Consider the following 20020-nt stretch of genomic DNA (forward strand, 5'->3'; position numbering starts at 1 on the left):
GGGATTCAGCTGGTTCGCACCGATTTGGCAGAACCAGTAGCTAAATTTTGCTGAGTTCAGAGAACCGGCTGAATGGACACTGCTTCCGGAAGTCCAGTTTAGGCCTGGGACGCCTGGAGGAGGCTTCCCAGGCCTAGAACGGCCCACCGGAAGTGCATGGATGCCACTTCCGGAACTCCGTTCTAGGCCTCAGAAACCTGGAGCAGGCCTCCTAGGCCTAGAACAACCCGCTAGAAGTGCGTGGATGCCACTTCCAGAACTCTGTCCTAGGCTTCGGAAGCCCAGGCCTGCATCCAATAAGAGAACCGGTTGTTCAGGTATTTGAATCCCACAACTGTCAGTATATAACATCTTTTCTAACTAGCTTATATTTGCAGTTGTATTTGTAATTAAGGTCTTCTTATTGAATCAATATAGATCCTGATTTTTGCGCTCTTATTTCACCGTCTTTCTATTGCCCCACCTCCGCTGCCCCTGCCCCATCCCTTGTCACCAAGGCCACGGATGCCGTGGGCTGCACTGGAACCGCCTTGCTTTCTTGTGGAAAACGAAAGGACTCTTACGAATTCCAGAGGGTTTTAGCAGAGAGATTTATTGTGCAGGTTCAGAAGTAATAGCAACAGCAATTCTGAACCCCGAGGGCGGGTTCAGACTTCAGTTTTATACTTTCTTTTTCTCAGGAACAAAGGAATACACATTGTAATACATTAGGTTCATTTCTCACGGGTATACAACGGAGAGTTTGCTAAATACATTGTATCCAAGTGCAATGCACATTAGGTTAGTCACATACTACTAACACAGCACTATTCCAGTAATTATGCAGACACATCATTATTCTAGTGATTGTTCATCATTCCACATTAGCTTAGCCATGGAAATTTGGGGGTCACTTGTGGTCATAAGTCGAGGACTATCTGTACCTGTAATATTATTTGAAAGCTAATATCTGATATTCTAGAACCGCTGTATTTTTTTTTATAACCTCTTCCCAACCTCTTACAAGAGGATATATGTTTTTCGCCAGGCAACTGTGAAGAGAAGAATGAAGAGCCGAACTGTGATATGAGATGCTGATAGAAATACGGACAGGGAATTCCTGCTTCCTCTAAATAAATTGATATTAGAAAACCTGTATACTGCACAAGTCAGAAAGCGGGCTGAGAAAATATCTACAGGGCCCTCACATCCTGGACATAAACTGTTTCAATTCCTCCCCTCAGGATGCTGCTACTGTATAGGCCATTGCATGCTTTTTCTCTCATGCTATTACTCTGTCGAACACCTAATTACCACAGTACTGTCTTATATTTAAGGATATTTATCCATGTTGTATGGCTTTATTACTATTATCCTTCTCATCTTTTCTACTCCTACCAAATGTACAGGTATAGTATAGGGGGTACCTTGCTCAATAGTAGTAACTGTGAGAGGGATCTCGGAGTCCTAGTGGACAATCATTTAAATATGAGCCAGCCGTGTGCTGCAGCTGCCAAAAAAGCCAACACAGTTCTGGGCTGCATTAACAGAGGGGTAGAATCAAGATCACGTGAAGTATTAATACCACTTTACAAGGCCTTGGTAAGGCCACACTTGGAATACTGCATCCAGTTTTGGTCACCACGATGTAAAAAAGATGCTGAGACTCTAGAAAGAGTACAGAGAAGAGCGACAAAGAGGATCAGAGGACTGGAGGCTAAAACACATTGCTGGAATTGGGTATGTCTAGTTTAACAAAGAGAAGGACAAGGGGGGACATGATAGCCATCTTCCAATATCTCAGGGGCTGCCACAAAGAAGATGGAGTCAAGCTATTCTCCAAAGCACCAGAGGGAAGGACAAGAAGCAACGGATGGAAACTGATCAAGGAGAGAAGCAACCTTGAACTAAGGAGAAACTTCCTGACAGTTAGCACAATTAATCAGTGGAACAACCTGCCTCCAGAAGCGGTGAATGCTCCAACACTGGAAGTTTTTAAGAAGAGACTGGACAGCCATTTGTCTGAAATGGTGTAGGGTTCCTGCCTGAGCAGGGGGTTGGACTCAATGACCTCCAAGGTCCCTTCCAACTTTATTATTATTATTATTATTATTATTATTATTATTATTATTATTATGGATCATCGCACAGTCAGCCAGATGTTCAGACTGGATTTGACATTTTGTCTACCTATCGAGTCCTTACCCAGGACCTGGGATAGGCAGATGTGGATGTGTGATGGTATTACAGGTATCGTCGCAGGATGGAAGCAGTTCCTAGTAAGGCCGCCTTTTGCAATTGACTAATAGTGAATTTGTCAGTGCCAATGGTGTTCAAGTGGTTATTATTACTATTATTATTATTATTATTATTATTACTATTATTATTTGTGGCTGGTATGTACACAGAGAGCTTATGCACTAGAGACTAATTCCTTGTGTCTCCAATCACACTTGGCCAATAAAGAATTCTATTCTATACTATTTTGTTATGTTTAAAATTCTATTTCTATTCTAAATTATAATTCTATTCTAAATTGTAATTCAATTCTATTATTCCATTCCCTTCTAAATTCTAATTTTATTCTAAATTATAATTCTATTCTAAATTATAATTCTAGTTTCTTATTCTATTCCATTCCATTCCATTCCATTCCATTCCATTCCATTCCATTCCATTCTATTCTATTCTATTCTATTCTATTCTATTCTATTCTATTCTATTCTATTCTATTCTATTCTATTCTATTCTTCTTCACAGCTGGAATTCCGAGAATGCTAAAGGAACTTGATGGTGGTCTGCCTGAATATTATGCACTCTCTTTCCAAGTCCTGGAGAAGTAATTGCACCCTGTTTATTCCTCTAGGATTGGAAGGGACTATAAAAATTGTAGAACAATCAATACATCATAAAAAAATGAAATGATGAAAAGAGAATGAATGTTGTCCGTCCCTTAAGAAAAGGAGAAGAGAAAGATTCAGGACTGTCATTTTCATTTTGCAATCTTGAAACATTAGAAAAACAGAATGTAAAGTCAAAGATGGAACATAAATTATCTAATTATAGGGCTGGAAGGGACCTTGGAAGTCTTCTAGTCCAACCCCAGCTCAATGCAGGAGTCCTTATACAATTCTGGTCAAATTGTTGTTCAGTCTATTTTTTGTAAAGCTCCAATGATGGAGTACCCACAACTCCATTTAAGTTAAAAATTATTAACTGTTTGTTCCGTGAAAAAAGGGGCTCAAACTACCTTAGTTCCTCTGTACAGATAGTCTTCGATTTACAACCACAATTTATGTTGCTAAGTGTAACCACAATTTATGTTGCTAAGTGACTCAGGAATTCTGGGAATTGAAGTCCACAAGTCATAAAGGGGCCAAAGTTCCCCCATGCTGGCTCAGGAATTCTGGGAGTTGAAGTCCACAAGTCATGAAGGGGCCATAGTTCCCCGATGCTGGCTGAGGAATTCTGGGAGTTGAAGTCCACAAGTCATGAAGGGGCCATAGTTCCCCCATGCTGGCTCAGGAATTCTGGGAGTTGAAGTCCATAAGTCATAAAGGGGCCACAGCTCCCCTATGCTTGCTCAGGAATTCTGGGAGTTGAAGTCCACCGGTCGTAAAGAGGCCATCGTCCTCCACCTCTTCTAGAGGATTCCTGAAGCTGAGAATGGAGGGTGGTAGAAGCAGCAGACAATAGGCAGGTTATTAAGTCCATGATAAATTTATGCCTTCATAGATTAAAATTTTACGATTCCTTTTCTGTGAGAAAAACGGGGCTTTTTCTCCACTGATTTCACATTGCTTAAAAAGGGGGTCTGGAAAATAGTTGAGTACCGTGGGGTCACCACTGTCCTTGTTCCATAATTTATCACTTCAGCAAAAAGATAAATTTCCTTTGATTTCCACTGATTTGGCAACGAAAGGTCAATTTGGATAGGTAAAGATTTGCTTCATGTTCCTTGAAGAGATGCATCTGTTGACAGTTTGTCTTTGATATACTTTCCACAGACATTCCCTGGTAAGAGCTCTGAGCATTCAAGAGACAGAGGTGCAAATAATATTATATTCTGGATTTTTATAAACACCAGATACCTCACCTACATGAGATGAGGGACATCTCAAAATTTAAGTACAAATTATTCGGTGCTTGCTCCGTGAAAAGGAGGCTCAAACTCCCTTAGTTCTTCTGTACTCCTCGTCTTACAATTCTTGTCGCAGCTGTTAAGTGAAGCACTGCAGTTGTTAAATTAGTCACACGGTTGTTAAGTGAATCTGGCTTCCCCCATTGACTTTTCTTCTCAGAAAGTTGCAAAAGGAGAGCACGTGATCCTCCGGCCGCTGCGACCATCATAAATATAAACCAGTTGCCGAGTGATCATGCGATCGTGGGGGATGCTCCAATGGACGTAAGTGTGAAAAACGGTCATAAGTCACTTTTACAGTGCTGTTGTAACTTTGAATGGTCACTAAATGAACTGTTGTATGTCAAGCTCCTCCATGTATGACCACAGTTGGGAATCAGAATTTCCATTGCTACATAAGGTGGTTGTTGAGTTACATCCAATTTTACAATCTTTTTTTTTGGCCATGGTTCTCAAGTGAATGGCTCCTGTTAAGTGAATCAGGCAGTTGTTAAGTGAATCCAACTTCCCCCATTCACTTGGCTTGTCAGAAAGGTTGCACATGGCAGTCACGTGACCGTTGGGATGCTGCAACCTTCGTAAAGACATGCTGGTTGCCAAGCACCCAAATTTTGATCACGTGACCCTGAGGAGGCGGTGCTAGTCGTTAAGGGCAAAGGCCTAGTTCAGGGGTAGGCAACCTTGGCTCTTTTATGACTCGTGGACTTCAACTCCCAGAATTCCTGAGCCAGCTATGCTGAGGGGAAAGGGAGAGGTTTCCAAGCTGAGCCATGCTGGCTCAGGAATTCTGGGAGTTGAAGTCCACGAGTCATAAAAGAGCCAAGGTTGCCTATCCCGATCTAGAATGTTGTCTTTACCAGATTTTGGACACTCCTGATTTCCGCCCTTTAAAAAGACAATTATAAGCCTGGATTTCAAATTAATATTTAGGGAAATTACAACTGTAAATCTAAATTAATTTCAATGTCCTAGACCAGGGATAAGCAACCTTGGCTCTTTTATGACTCGTGGACTTCAACTCCCAGAATTCCTGAGCAGCATGGCTCAGTTTGGAAACCTCTCCCTTTCCCCTCAGCATGGCTGGCTCAGGAATTCTGGGAGTTGAAGTCCATGAGTCATAAAAGAGCCAAGGTTGCCTACCCCTGGCCTAGTTGCATGTCACTTTTTATAATGCTGTTGTAACTTCGAACGGTCGCTAAACGAATGCAGGTGGTCCTCAACTTACGACCGCAATTGAGCCCAAACTTCATGTTGTGAATGAGATGCTTGTTAAGGGACTTTCGCTCCATTTTTACGACTTTTCTTGCCATAGTTGTTAAGTGAGTCATTTCAGTTCTTCAATTAGCAACTCCATCGTTAAGTGAATCGGGCTTCCCCCATCACTGTTGCTCGTCAGAAGGTCACTCACAAAAGGGGATTGCGTCACACACACACACACGCTGTTAAATGAATCATTGCAGTTGTTAAGTGAATGACGCAGTCGTTAACGGAGTCTGGCTTTCCCCATTGACTTTGCTTTTCAAAAGGTCGCAAAAGGGGATCGCAGGAACCCTGGGACACGGCAAATGTCATAAATATGAACCAGTTGTCGAGCATCCGAATGTAAACCATGTGACTGTAAGGATATTGCAATGGTCATAAATGTGAAAAAATGGTCATATCCTTTTTTTTTCAGCACGGTTGTAACTTCGAACGGTCACTGAGCAAACTGTTGTAAACTGAGGACTACCTGTAGTTTTAATTCGAGGACTAGCTGTAATTCCCCTAATCCAAAGAGCACAAAGTTCTATCCAAAAACAAACTTGTGCTCCTTCCTTTTATTGTGTTTTTAGCAGATATTGGAATAATGTTCTTGTTTTAATAGGGTATCATTCACGGAGGGGGGGAAAACTACCCTTCTCTTCAGATAAATATGGTATTTCTGTTGCAAAGCACATAACTCATATTTTTCTCCCCCCCATCTCTTCAGTGGCTTCTATATTTTTGATACGTTGGAGCAAAAGGTCAGAGAAGAAATCTGTTTGCCAACCAACGGAGATAAATACACACAGACGCACACAGACACTCTCACTTCAGGGGCATCATGATTAGAGAGAAAATGGAGTTTGCATTTGTATCCCAAAGGTGAACATGTTTATTTGGGAGTGAACAGCATTGTATTCTATCTCAGAAATAACAACAACAACAACAACAACTCTGCAAGAAATATCATTTGCCCATAAGCAAGAACTGGTGGGATCATAAAATAAAGTTATAGAAAATGATAAAGTTAAACTGCTCTGGGACTTCAGAATTCAAACTGGCAAATACCTGCAACATAACACCCCGGACTTAACCACTGTCGATAAGAAAGACAAAAAAGTCTGGATAGTGGACGTGGCAGTGCCTGGAGACAGCAGAATAGACGAGAAAGAACTGGAGAAGATAACAAAATACAAAGACCTACAAATAGAAATAGAAAGACTGTGGCAAAAGCAAGCAAGGGTAGTACCAATAGTCATAGGTGCCTTGGGTGCAATCCCAAAACAACTGGAGCACCACTTGAACACCATTGGCATTGACAAATTCGCCATTAGTCAATTGCAAAAGGCGGCCTTATTAGGAACCGCCTCCATCCTGTGACGATACCGGTAATACCATCAAACATCCACATCTGCCTATCCCAGGTCCTTGGGAAGGATTCAATAGGTAGACAAAAATGCCAGATCCAGTCTGAACATCTGGCTGACTGTGCGATGATGATGATTAATAATAATGGTATTTACGTAGGGAATTTGGCACTATTTCTTGTTCTTCAAAGGAGTCATTTGTGCTTGATGAATAGAACCCATATGGTCTGGGCTTATGTTGTAGGAAAGAGATATGTAGCTCCGATGGACCAAGGATGGATCTCAAAGTCTTTCAATTATTTAGACTTCAGCCCCCCAAATTCCCATGACAATGTGTCCATTGTAGAGAATTCTGAGATTAGTAGTCCACACATTTGGCAATGAATAACGGTATATCCAGAATAGCAGAGTTGGAAGGGATCTTGGAGGTCTTCTAGTCCAACCCCCTGCTCAGGCAGGAGACCTTATACCAGAGGTCCCCAACCTTTTGAGCATGAGGGACCAGTTCTGTAGAACTGGGTGTCAATGCTAACATCAGATGTTTTTGCTTTGACAACAGATGGAGATGTAGCCATTTTCTTCTTTTCGCTTTTAGATGATGCTGGGGGAGGGGGGGAATGTGCATGAGAGTTCAGCGAGACCTAATAATACTGAACCTAGCGTGAGAATCAAGGTTGTTGAAATAAGAGATGATAAGAATTGACGGGCTGGAGAGAAAGCCCAATTGGAGAATGTAATTTATCACTGTTAATCGGAGAAGGGAATTGTGCTTTGATACTATGTGCCCAAGGGGGGGGGGGATTCAGTTTTTGGCTTCAATTATGTTAGTGCCGACGCTATGCTTCTCAAATAAATTCTTTAAGGTAAACAATGCCTCAAAGTTCTTTGAAGTGTTTCATCTGTCGGAACCATGACATTGGTTCGTAAGTCAAGGACTGCATGTGAGGTTATGGTGGGTTACTTTTCTTCCACCAGCGTCTTAATCTTTATAGCAAAAAAAAAAAAAAGAAAAAAAGAAGAAGAATCACACTGGAGAACCCAATAATTAAGACTTGTGATTTGCTCAGATTACTTCAGATTCTGAAGTGCTAACTGCTACTTTTTGCCTAAGCTACTTTTCGAGACGCTCCTTTAGGCTAAGTTGCATAACAATTAGATTATGAGATTCAGAATTTCACAAAGGGAGATGTTTAAAAATGATTGTTTTGCCGCAGTTTGCCTCAGCTTTGCGCAATGCAAAATAATAGGAGCATTATTATAAGCGATACAGTTGTTCTACCAAGGCCAAAATAATGTCCTTGTAGGAAGACCAAGTGAAGCTGGCAGAACCTTCAACTAAGCCTGGGTAAATCTGTCACTATTAATATCTTGTTTGGGTTCATCAAACTTGATTTTTCTTTCTTTCTTTTTTTAAAGGGGAGTTGCATAACGTTAAAATGCATATGGCCATACATTTCCTTCTTCCCAAAAAAGATTTATTGTGTTTGTTTGCTTAGAATTTGGTGAACTTAGTTGAGCTTTTGAAAATATTTTTTTCTTGTAGACAGTAATGCACAGTCACGCATTATTCTCAGGAACAAATGCGTTTTTATTTTGATTCTTCTTCAAGATGCATTCTGTTGTTACTGTCAAGCGGCACAGTTGTGTAGAGTTGCAAAATTGAAGCATCAATATTGTCCTGTGTGGCATGGACTGTTATTAAGCAGCTATTCTTTCATGTTTAGGAAAACAGTCAAAACCCTCAACTTTAGCCAGGAGCTGTCACGGTCCGTGCCTTAATAATTGATTTCAATTGTTTTTTTTTTTTATCAGATTTAACCATTTATATTTTTATTGTATCCTCCAGGCAGAGAGTAGAATGCAAACCTAATAATAATATAACCACAAAGAACAAAAACAGCAGTGCAGTACTCTTAATTGTGTATGATTCAAAAGTGTGATTTCATTTAAATTTGCATTCAAGTGTAAAGTAAACGGCTCTGAAAGAACCCCTAGTCTGTTTAGTAGTTAAGGTACTGGCCTAGAAAGCAGGAGCTGGTGAGTTCTAGTTCTGCCTTAGACCTGAAAGCCATTTGGGTGACTTTGGGCCAATCATCAGGAAACTGTGAGTTCTAGTGTTGTGTTAGGCATGAAAACTGGCTGGGGGACTTTGGGCCAGTTACTTTCTACCCTCCTCCTCCTCCTCCTCCTCCTCCTCCTCCTCCTCCTCCTCCTCCTCCTCCTCCTCCTCCTCCTCATCATGATAGCAGTGTTCCAATATTTGAAGGGCTGCCACAAAGAAGAGGAAGTCAAGCTATTCTCCAAAGTGCCTGAAGGCAGGACAAGAAGCAACGGATGGAAACTCATCAAGGAGAGAAGCAACCTGGAACTAAGGAGAAACTTCCTGACAGTTAGAACAATTAATCAGTGGAACAACTTGCCTCCAGAACTTGAGGGTGCTCCAATGTAGGAGGTTTTTAAGAAGAGATTGAGATGGCATAGAACAGTGATGGCAAACCTTTTAGAGACTGAGTGCCCAAACTGCAACCCAAAACCCACTGATGTATCACCGGGTGCCGGGTGGGCGTGTCCCGCTGGGTGGGTGTGTCCCACTGGGTGGGTGTGGCTAGGGTGGTCATGGATCCAGATGCTTGGAAAAGGCCTCTGCCGCCCAGATCGGCCATGGGGGGGGGGGCGAAACCGCTCTACAGCCATAGATCTGGGAGGCAGAGGCCTTTTCCAGGCCTCCAAAGCCTGGATCGGGCTGCTGGGATGCTGCAAGGTTGCTCTGGAGGCATACCTGGACTCGCGCTGGCAGCTGCCTCCACCATCCAGCCCGGATCCGCCCAGCTCTTGCAGCTGCTCCCTGACTCTCAGTGCAGAGAGAAAGAGAGCGAGAGCGCAAGCGTACATGGAGAGGCGGAGGGAGCAGCTTGGCCCCGCCTCCCTCTGGGGTGACGGCTTGTGTGCCCACAGGGATGGCTCTGCGTGCCTCCTATGGCACGCATGCTATAGGTTCGCCATCATGGGCATAGGGCAGTGGTTCTCAACCTGTGGGTCGGGACCCCATTTGGGGTCGAATGACCATTTCACAGGGGTCGCCAAACAACGCAGTCCGCCATTTTTTCCCCCTTTTCCTTAACTGTGCTACTCCCTTTTATTCTATTGGCTTTTGAAAGCCAATAGAATAGACTCTCTTGAATAGAGTCTAATTCTATTGGCTTTCAAAAGCCAATAGGAATTGTCCAGGCTGTCTCTGCCCTGCTGAGCCCGCCAAAAGTCCCATTCTGCAAACGGTGCTGCACCAGTTGAGTAATCCTCGACTTACAACTGGTTGAGTAGTCCTCGACTTACAACCAGTTGGGGGTCGCGGCATTAAAAAGGTTGAGAACCACTGGCATAGGGTTTCCTGCTTGAGCAGGGGTTTGGACTAGAAGACCTCCAAGGTCCCTTCCAATTCTATTATTCTGTTCTGATAGACATGCCACTGGAAGGGAAATGCACTGTTTCTCACTTATTTTGACCATGTCACGTGGGGCAATTCTTTGGAGAACGCAGTTAGGTTTGGAAGAGTTAACAGTAAAAGGAAAGCAGGCCGTCAAAGAATAACATTGCTGGGCACCATCAAAGCTGGCACCAGCCGAAGCATAGAACAAATCAAAGAACTAGTGCAAGTTCGGAAGATGTGGAGAGAGACCTGGACCATTGAACTGCCAAGAGACGAACATGACTGAAGGATAACATCACCATCATGTATCAATCAGCCATCAATTTGCAACCTAAGCTATTTCTGTGGAGAAATAGATCAGGCAATAATATCATCTACTACTGTCTCCATCTCATACACAAGGTGGGATGTAAGGATAACGCACAAAGAATCCCCATCTTATTTGGAAGCTAAATATTGTAAGGCAGCTGAGGGGATGTGGGGTGGTGAGAAAAACTGCCCTTGGCTTTTTTCTTTCAAACTTATAAAATAGACACTGTGCTTTCCATGGGCCCTGAATGTTTAACTCTTTTGTCTTTAATTTATCTCAGTGTTTCCCAAACTTGACAATTTTAAGGCATGTGGACTTCAACTCCCAGAATTTCACAGCTAGCGTTGCTGGCTGTGGAATTTTGGGAGTTGAAGTCCTCATGCCTTAAAATTGTCAAGTTTGGGAAACACTGATTCTAAATTTATGATAGTCACCCAGCTCTGGTGGATTCTGTTTCACTCAAAACTTAACTTTTAAAAAAAATATACTTATTACTGGATCTCAAAAGATCCCTCTATTAAAGTACTGAAGTTTCCAGACGATACAACACTGATTAGTCTCATTTGAGACAACGACATATCTGCATACAGACGGGAGGTTGAACAACTAGCCTTGTGGTGCGGCTGGAACAATCTTGAAGTAAACACACTCAAAACTGTAGAAATGATAGTAGATTTTAGGAGAAATCGTCCTATACTACCATCTCTTACAATACTAGACAACACAGTATCAACAGTAGAGACCCAAAGGTGCTTTTTCACAAGGCAACTAGACTTTTTTTTTTTAATGTTTTGCTTCTCATCTGTGGGAAGTCAGCCCCCCCAGAGAAGGAAATATTAAAAGGGCAGAAAAATATATTTCCTCAAAAAAATCTTTAAAATGCAGAAAATCATGCCCAGTTTTCTTAATAGCCCCAGGTTTCCCTTCCTCAAGCAGAAACTAGCTCTGTACAAGTGCAGATGCAGACCATTCAAGAAAGTTGGAGCTAGAAGCAAAGACACTTAAAATCTGCATACCTCACCCAAAGTCTAAGACAGGACATAATAGGATTAACTCACAGATGCCAAAGGGATACAGGTCAAAATACATGACACAGGAAATACAAAGCCTTAAACAGGAACAGGAAGCAATTCCAAACAAAAGGCTCCAGAGGGTATAAAAACCCACTCCCCACATGTGCTCAGCCCTTTTTCTCTCTCCTCTTTCCTGCCAGAACCATCTTTCTATCTGGCTCTTCAATAAACTGCAACCTTCTTTCTAAAGCAGTCTCCATGTTATTTATCCCCGGCTTGGACTGAACCATGATGAAGACTTTTCTTCCAACACATCCAAGAAGCTTCTTCAGAGTTGAATAAGCTTCTTGGATGAGAAGCGAAACATCTTCAAAGAAAAACAAGAAAATCCAGTTGCCTCGTGGAAAAGCATCTTTGGGACAACCATGACCTGGATGACCAAGAATCTCCATAGACAACAGTAGAGACCTTCAAGTTTCTAGGTTCTATAATATCTCAAGACTTAAAATCGATACCCAACATCAAAAACGTCATCAAAAAAGCACAACAAAGAATGTTCTTCCTGCGCCAACTCAGAAAACTGATACAGTTCTACAAAGGAATTATTGAGTCTGTCATTTGCACCTCTGTAACTGTCTGGTTTGGATCTGCAACCAAACAAGACAGACCAGACTTCAACGGATAGTTAGAACTGCAGAAAAAAACCTGTTGCAACCAGCCTGCCTTCCACTGAGGACCTGCTTATTGAATGAGTCAAAAAGAGGGCTGTGAAAATATTTACAGATCCCTCACATCCTGGACATAAACTGTTTCAATTTCTTCCCTCAAGATGATGCTATAGGGCATTGCGCACCAGAACAATTAGACACAAGGAGAGTTTTTTCCCCCATACCATCACTCTGCTAAACAACTAATTCCCACAACACTGTCAAACTATCTAGTAAGGCTGCTATTACAGTTCTTCTTCTATCTTTCTTATTACCTGTCTCCTTATCTACTTATCACTATAACTTTGTTGCTTGTATCTTATAATTTATATTGTTTTATTTAGTATCCTAGTATGATTTATGTTGATTGCTTATTTAGTATCCTATGACTATCACTAAGTGTTGTATCATGATTTATGATGAATGTATTTTTACGATGACTATGATCATGATTTATCACTTATGGCTTGTATCATACGATCATATTACTTTGTTGCTGGCATGTACACTGAGAGCTTATGCACCAGAGACAAATTTCTTGTGTGTCCAATCACACTTGGCCAATAAAGAATTCTATTCTATTCTATTCTATTCTATTCTATTCTATTCTATTCTATTCTATTCTATTCTATTCTATTCTATTCTATTCTATTCCAATCTCTATTTTCTATTCTATTCTATTCTATTCTATTCTATTCTATTCTATTCTATTCTATTCTATTCTATTCTATTCTATTCACAAGCTGTCTACCTCCTGATTTTTACATCTCCATCATCCTGTTTTTATTCCCTTTATCATACAATTTTGTTTTTAGAAGGAGTAATATTGACTGCTTCCTCCCAGCCTAAAATCTACTACTAAAATATAAAATATACTGGTTGTATTAACCAGTGGCGTCCCTCCATTAATGTGCTAAATATGTTACTTCTGCTGTTAAACTAGGTCAGTAGCCAGGCAACCACATTATGGTTTACCTGCAGCTTCTGAATCATAGCGAAGAGGTAATTACATTATTGCAAGCCAGCCAGATATGTTGACGAGCAGAGTTCCCCAACTACAAAGCAAGCTTCACATTAAAAAATGAACTATTGTTGGATTGATAGGATATTTAGAATTGTCTTACAAAAGCAGAGAAAGACCCCTTGGCTCTAGAGGAGCTCTTAACATTGATGTTCTACATGAGATAACTAGAGATGAAAGCAAGCAAGCAAGCAAGCGAAAGAAAGAAAGGAAGGAAGGAAGGAAGGAAGGAAGGAAGGAAGGAAGGAAGGAAGGAAGGGAGGAAGAGGGAGGGAGGGAGGGAAGGCAGGAAGGAAGAAGCTAGATAGATTCCCACATTTGCATAGATAGAGTAGATGGATGGATGGATGACTGGATGGATTGAAGGGTGGATAGATAGAAAGATATATAGATATACAGGCAGATTCCCACATTTGCAGAGAGAGAGAGAGAGAGAGAGAGAGAGAGAGAGAGAGAGAGAGAGAGAGAGAGAGAGAGAGAGATAGATAGATAGATAGATAGATAGATAGATAGATCAGTGGTTCTCAACCTGTGGGTCGGGACCCCATTTGGGGTCGAACGTCCATTTCACGGGGGTCGGCAAACAACACAGTCTGCCATTTTTTTCCCCTTTTCCTTAGCTGTGCTACTCCCTTTTATTCTATTGGCTTTTGAAAGCCAATAGAATAGACTCTCTTGAATAGAGTCTAATTCTATTGGCTTTCAAAAGCCAATAGGAATTGTCAGGCTGTCTCTGCCCTGCTGAGCCTGCCAAAAGTCCCATTCTGCAAACGGTGCTGCACCAGTTGAGTAGTCCTCGACTTACGACCGGTTGAGTAGTCCTCGACTTACGACCGGTTGGAGGTCACGGCATTAAAAAGGTTGAGAACCACAGAGATAGATAGATAGATAGATAGATAGATAGATAGATAGATAGATAGATAGATAGATAGATAGATAGATAGAGGCACAATCTTTGCTTTCATTGACCGTAGCCTTCAAATATAACCATGAAAACAACCCAGATCTGTTTAATTTACTGCTTGGTTCAATGTTCCTTCGGTTTTGATCTTCCAAGGAAAAACTGGACAGTGCTCAACCGGATCCAAACCAATCAAGGCAGGTGCCAATATTGGAAATATAAAAGAGGGCTGGTTGATCATCCTCATTGTGACTGTGAAAATGTCCCGCAAACTTTACATCCTATTGCGACAGAATGCCCTCCTAGAATGTTCCCTGGATCCCTGCATGAAATGCCTCATCTTGAGGGCACAGCTGTCCAATGGCTAAATCAGGGGTAGGCAATCTTGGCTCTTTTATGACTCATGGACTTCAACTCCCAGAATTCCTGAGCCAGCCATGCTGAGGGGAAAGGGAGAGGTTTCCAAGCTGAGCCATGCTGGCTCAGGAATTCTGGGAGTTGAAGTTCGCAAGTCATGAAGGGGCCATAGTTCCCCCATGCTGGCTCAGGAATTCTGGGAGTTGAAGTCCACAAGTCATGAATGGGCCATAGTTCCCCCATGCTGGCTCAGGAATTCTGGGAGTTGAAGTCCACCAGTCATGAAGGGGCCATAGTTCCCCCATGCTGGCTGAGGAATTCTGGGAGTTGAAGTCCACAAGTCATGAAGGGTCCATAGTTCCCCCATGCTGGCTGAGGAATTCTGGGAGTTGAAGTCCAGGTGTCATAAAAGAGCCAAGGTTGCCTACCCCTGGGCTAAACAGTCAAGATAACCGGCCATAGGTTTAGTCATTCCAGTAACTGCTCATACATAATTTAATTTTAATCATCATTTTATTCATCACTCATCCTGTGTACGTTTTTAAAATAATTCACTGCTCTGGTGTTTTATATTTTGATACACATTTTATATGCTGTTTTGCACATTTTTATGCACTAACGCTGTATTCTGTTTCACCCTTCAAAATAATAATAATAACCAGGAAAAAAATCATTCTTACTTAGCTGTAAAACTGTTCTGAAATGCTGCAAATGGACTGGGTGACAATCTCTTCTGGCTATTTGGAATTGAGAGCCTGTTTCAGATCCAGAGAAAATATCAAATACATACAAAGGATTTTTTTCCCCCTTGACATTTCCACGATTTTGCTTTCACTGAACAACCAAATTCCTGAGAATTCAGCCTGATTTGATTCCTCCCTGCACAACAGTTACTAAGTCAAAGGCTGATCAGGTAATCTTTTAAATTAATATTATTCTCAATCAGAGTGAATCTCGACTCATAAGCTATATAGTTGTACTGTGTCTTAAACCCACAGCATCCTATGAATTCATTTTATTTTTTAAATTTTATTTTAGAGGACGTCTAACTCATCCCAAATTCAGGAAGCTCAATCATGGTGAATCTTGGTGCATAAGCTACGTAGTTGTATTCCGATTTAAACCAACAGCATCCTATGTGTTCATTTTATTTTTTAAAATTTTATTTTAGAGTACGTCTAACTCACCCCAAATCCAAAGGATTGTAGTCACTGCGCAACGTGATTGAAAAGAAAACCAAAATTGTAATAAGAAATAAGTAAATAGGTAACACATTCAAACTAAAACTGGTCATGACCAATTTTAAAATTTAACGTTCAACTCAGTTTTTAAAACTAAAAGTTACAGACAGTCAATAAGAAAAGATTGGTGGACAATTCATTTTATATAGTGGTACCTCGGTACTCATTGTTAATTAGTTCCAGGAGGGACAATGAAGACCAAAAACAATTAGATTAGATGACTAGATAACCTTTATTGTCATTTTTTTCCTGCAGGCACAACGGCAGACATTAAAAATGAAATTTAGTTGCTCCCTCTCAAAGTGTACACATACATAGCACACATTTAAAATATACTATATACAACATATGTATAGATCTACACCCTTACATATAAATATTAATCACTGCCCACCTTGAATACATAATGGAAGTCGATGAGTCCCAAACGAATTTTTTTCGCCTAAGAAATAATGTAGCGAGTCACAAGGCAGTCAACACCCACAAGTTTTAGCTTGTGCATTGAGTACCACACAAACGAGAAAATGTTCACAGCAAAATGCGTTGAGTACCAAATTTGATGGGTTTTCAATGCAGCTGAGTACCAAGATATCACTGTATATGTTAATTGCAGCAAAGCTATTATATTCACAACAATGGAAAAATGTAGACATATCCACAGTGGAGGAAGGGATAGCGAAGATGGTAGAACTTGCTGAAATGGCTAAACTGACTTGTTTGATTTAGGGGAAGAAACAGCAACTACTTTTATAAAAGACTGGAAACCCTTTATGGACTTTTTGCTGAAAAGTGGACAAAAATGAATCAGAGAGTTTGGGATTTACCGATTAAAGAGAGTTGTTTATAGAAATAAGTGAACCGAGATATGGAATTAGAAGGCTGACGAGTGGAAAGAGTAATAATGACGCATCCAAAATTGATCCTTTCGCTATCTTTCTTTTTTTTCCCCTTTTGTCTTTGATTCTCACTTTTTAAATTTTTTTTTGTAGGCTTTCCTTTCTTCTGCTTTTTAAAGCTTCTGTAGGTTTTTTTTATTTAATTCTGTGCAAAATTCTTTATGTAAACAAAACAAAACAAAATATGATCACGAAAAGCTAAACCTAGACTGAGGTTAAACCATGTTGAAATAAAATATTTTTTTTTGTCACTAGAAATGCAACAACGATAGACTGGCTGTAGGTTTTTTTTGGGGTGGGGGTCAGTATTCCATAGAGTGGGGGCTATTACAGAAAAAGTGTTTTGCAGACTTCATAACAAGAATCTTATCCTGCCTTTACCTGGGAATTAAAACTCATGCAGTTTATTTTCCCCTGAAAATTACATCCAAATACGTTACTTCGTATTTATTGCCCAAACAAATGCACTCGCTATGAAATGTTGACAGCCTATTTACATCTGAACATTTATTTCAATTTTTAATTCATGGATACTGTTCTGTGAATCAGAAAAAATGCCACCCAGCCTCTTTTGATTTCTGTACTGTGCTAGAAATTTACAGCTAATTTGCAGTAAAACATTTTATTCCAGTTCAAGAAGCCAGTTATATAAATACATTTGATAAATAAATAAAGCATGTTCAACAGTGGCTAGCACGGCCAATTTTCGTACTACGTTATCATACAGGTGGATGCAAACCTCAAGTCATAACTGACATAGTTTTTCTAAGATCTGTTCAACTTAATTTAGCGATCCCTTACTTATCTACTACAATATTGGGGAGACAAAGTAACTGTTCCTTATCTCGCTATTTTGTCTGAAAAAGGAAGATGCTCACTCAAATCATTTTCCAGATTTTGGCTTTTCAAATTTAACAGCCCTTTCCCCCATTATAGAACAAATAAATAGATATACAGATAAATAGATAGATAGATAGATAGATAGATAGATAAGAGACAGAGAGGTAAGTAGGTAGGTAGGTAGGTGGATGGATGGATGGATGGATAGATAGATATAGAGGTAGGTAGATAGGTGGATGGATGAATGGATGGATAGATAGATAGATAGATAGATAGATAGATAGATAGATAGATAGATAGATAGATAGATAGATGATAGATAGATGCCAGAAGAGGGAAGAACTGATGAAAAGATATAACGGGACGTTGTCCTAGATTTTAGCTTTTGTTAATTCACCTTCTCGTCACATTCTATTTTTTGATTGCAGAATATAATGTGGAGACCAGTAAAACATGAGAAAAAAAATAGCTTTGGTGACATCCTGCTTCTAATTGCATTAAATCCTTCCTGTGACAAATTTGATTAATGTGCACCGACACTGAATGCATTGATAAAGCATGGCATCAAAGTCAATGTTCTCTATTTTGAAAGGGTGGATGTTTGCAAATGTGTGAAAATATGCTCTCTCTCTCTCTCTCTCTCTCTTTCTTTCTCTCTCTCTCTCTCTCTCTCTCTCTCTCTTCTAGCCACTTATTCAAAAAAAAAAAAATCCAACATTTTTGTTATTAGGCAATCCAACGAATTTTTAACCACCACATTATCTATAGTACGGCCACTTCAAAATTGTTTCTTTTATTCAAAGTGTCTTGGAGTAAGAATGAAGAAAAAGCACAGAAGTCTGAAAATGGACAAAAGCTTATTCACTGTTTTTAGTGTTTAATGTTTTTTTACTGTTTTAATACATTAATTTTTTAAAAATTATAATATTAATCGTTTTCAGTCGTAAGCCTCTGAAACTCATTTACTGAGATGAGTGGCTATAGAAATCAGTCAAACACGCAAACCAATAAATATTTGCCAGTGATTTGAGTCAGGAACTGATTTTTAAAAAATTCTACTCATAAAATTGGAACAGAAGAGGGCTGAGTGAAAGGAAAAGTCCAAATGTACAAATGTGTTGTAGTGAGGATCAAGATAGCTCTGCTCTCATATTATAGTATCTTCAACAGAGTTGGATGTTTCTTTTTTTCACTGGTTTTCAAGATCTTGGGAAGAAGCTGAAAGCACCCTTGGTTATTGTTAGCTCATTCCAGATGTTTGAAGTTCAACAGGGAAAGCTTTGCCAGCTCAAGGCCTTGTCCTTGAGTTTATTCACTGAGTTTATTCACTTAGTTTATTCACTGAGGCAGGTGTGCAAACTCACAGCAAGAGAATGAAATTTGCTGTTGTGAGGTCATCAAAGCTTGACGCTGCACAGAGTCCAGGGTGAAAAGCCAAACCAATCACTCCAAAAATAAAATAAATAAAATCCATCCAGAGGTTCATCCACTCATTTGGATGAATCATCATCATTATTGTTATTTTGCCTAGGAATGCAGCGTATAGGCTTGATATTCTACCTAGAGGTAGGATCAACGACCAAATAAACATAGCCAGCAAGTCTAAAACACACACACACACACACACACACACACACACACACACACACACACACGGTAGCCTAAGGCACCACGCTAAGCAATCTGAGCATTGTCATCCTAGCCATGCATTCCAATTATTGTATCCCCCAAAGCCGCAAAGGTGAATATCTCCGTGACCACTCCCACCTTGTAGATTTTGTGATTATGATTATTTTACTCACTTGGAATTGTTCTTCTTCCAGCATCTTTCACACAAAACACCTGTGCTCCTGTAAGAATGCAGGTACCCAGCAAACCAACTTGAAATGCAGCTTCGGAACAAATCTTTTTCTTTTCCTTTTGGTATAAATTAATTCCAGGGCTCTAGGGAATGAAAGCGCTGTCTGAAAGAGGAAAGCTCGCTGGCTGAAATCTGAGAAACTGCCAAGCTTTTGGGGCAAGTAAATAAGCCATAACCGAAGACATTGGTGAAAGCCGAAGCGTTCTGGCGGATAAATGTTGCAACAGGCGAAGGCTTTGGATATATATATATATATTTATATATATATTTACAAATCTTAGGCACAAGGGATCCAGCAATGGCTCAACCTGTTGTAATAGGACAAGCAGGTTGCTAGCTGTTGCAATGGTATTGCAACAGCAGAGAGACAGCGTGGAAGCATTTTTTTTTTTTTTTCCTAGGGAAGAATTGTAGCTAGGTGGAAATAATTGATTACGGTTTAGATTTCGAAGGGGTTTCCTCTTTCCATTCTTCTCTAGCAGACAGATGAAGAATCAAATGCTTCTCCAGAACTTATTTCCACTCCCTTCTTTTATATTTCTTTGCACATCAGTTTATGCTTCAGATCAAAACATTCTTGTTGTTAGCACTGATTCTCTGGAATTGCCCTATGTTTATAGGTATAAAACTGGTAGTTTTAACATGCACAAGCTGAGAAGAAGGGCTAAAACTTAGTATTTCCATATTTATGAAGCTGAAGGAGCAATCACCTCTCAC

The 20020-nt window shown here is 40.3% G+C and overlaps 1 protein-coding gene across 1 annotated transcript in view; it reads right to left on the reverse strand.

Moving 5' to 3' along the window:
• Positions 1-19776, reverse strand: part of LOC120301006 (teneurin-4-like) — a 612847-nt gene extending 593071 nt beyond the window's left edge. The window contains exon 1 of the mRNA XM_039327639.1: positions 19245-19776. The gene's annotated coding sequence lies outside the window, so the exon portion shown is untranslated. The remainder of the gene's footprint in view (positions 1-19244) is intronic.
• Between the last annotated feature and the right edge of the window lie 244 nt (positions 19777-20020).

The sequence above is a fragment of the Crotalus tigris genome, unplaced genomic scaffold (assembly GCF_016545835.1).
Source record: "Crotalus tigris isolate CLP2741 ecotype Arizona unplaced genomic scaffold, ASM1654583v1 scf7180000024363.772921, whole genome shotgun sequence".
Classification (NCBI taxonomy): Eukaryota; Metazoa; Chordata; class Lepidosauria; order Squamata; family Viperidae; genus Crotalus; species Crotalus tigris.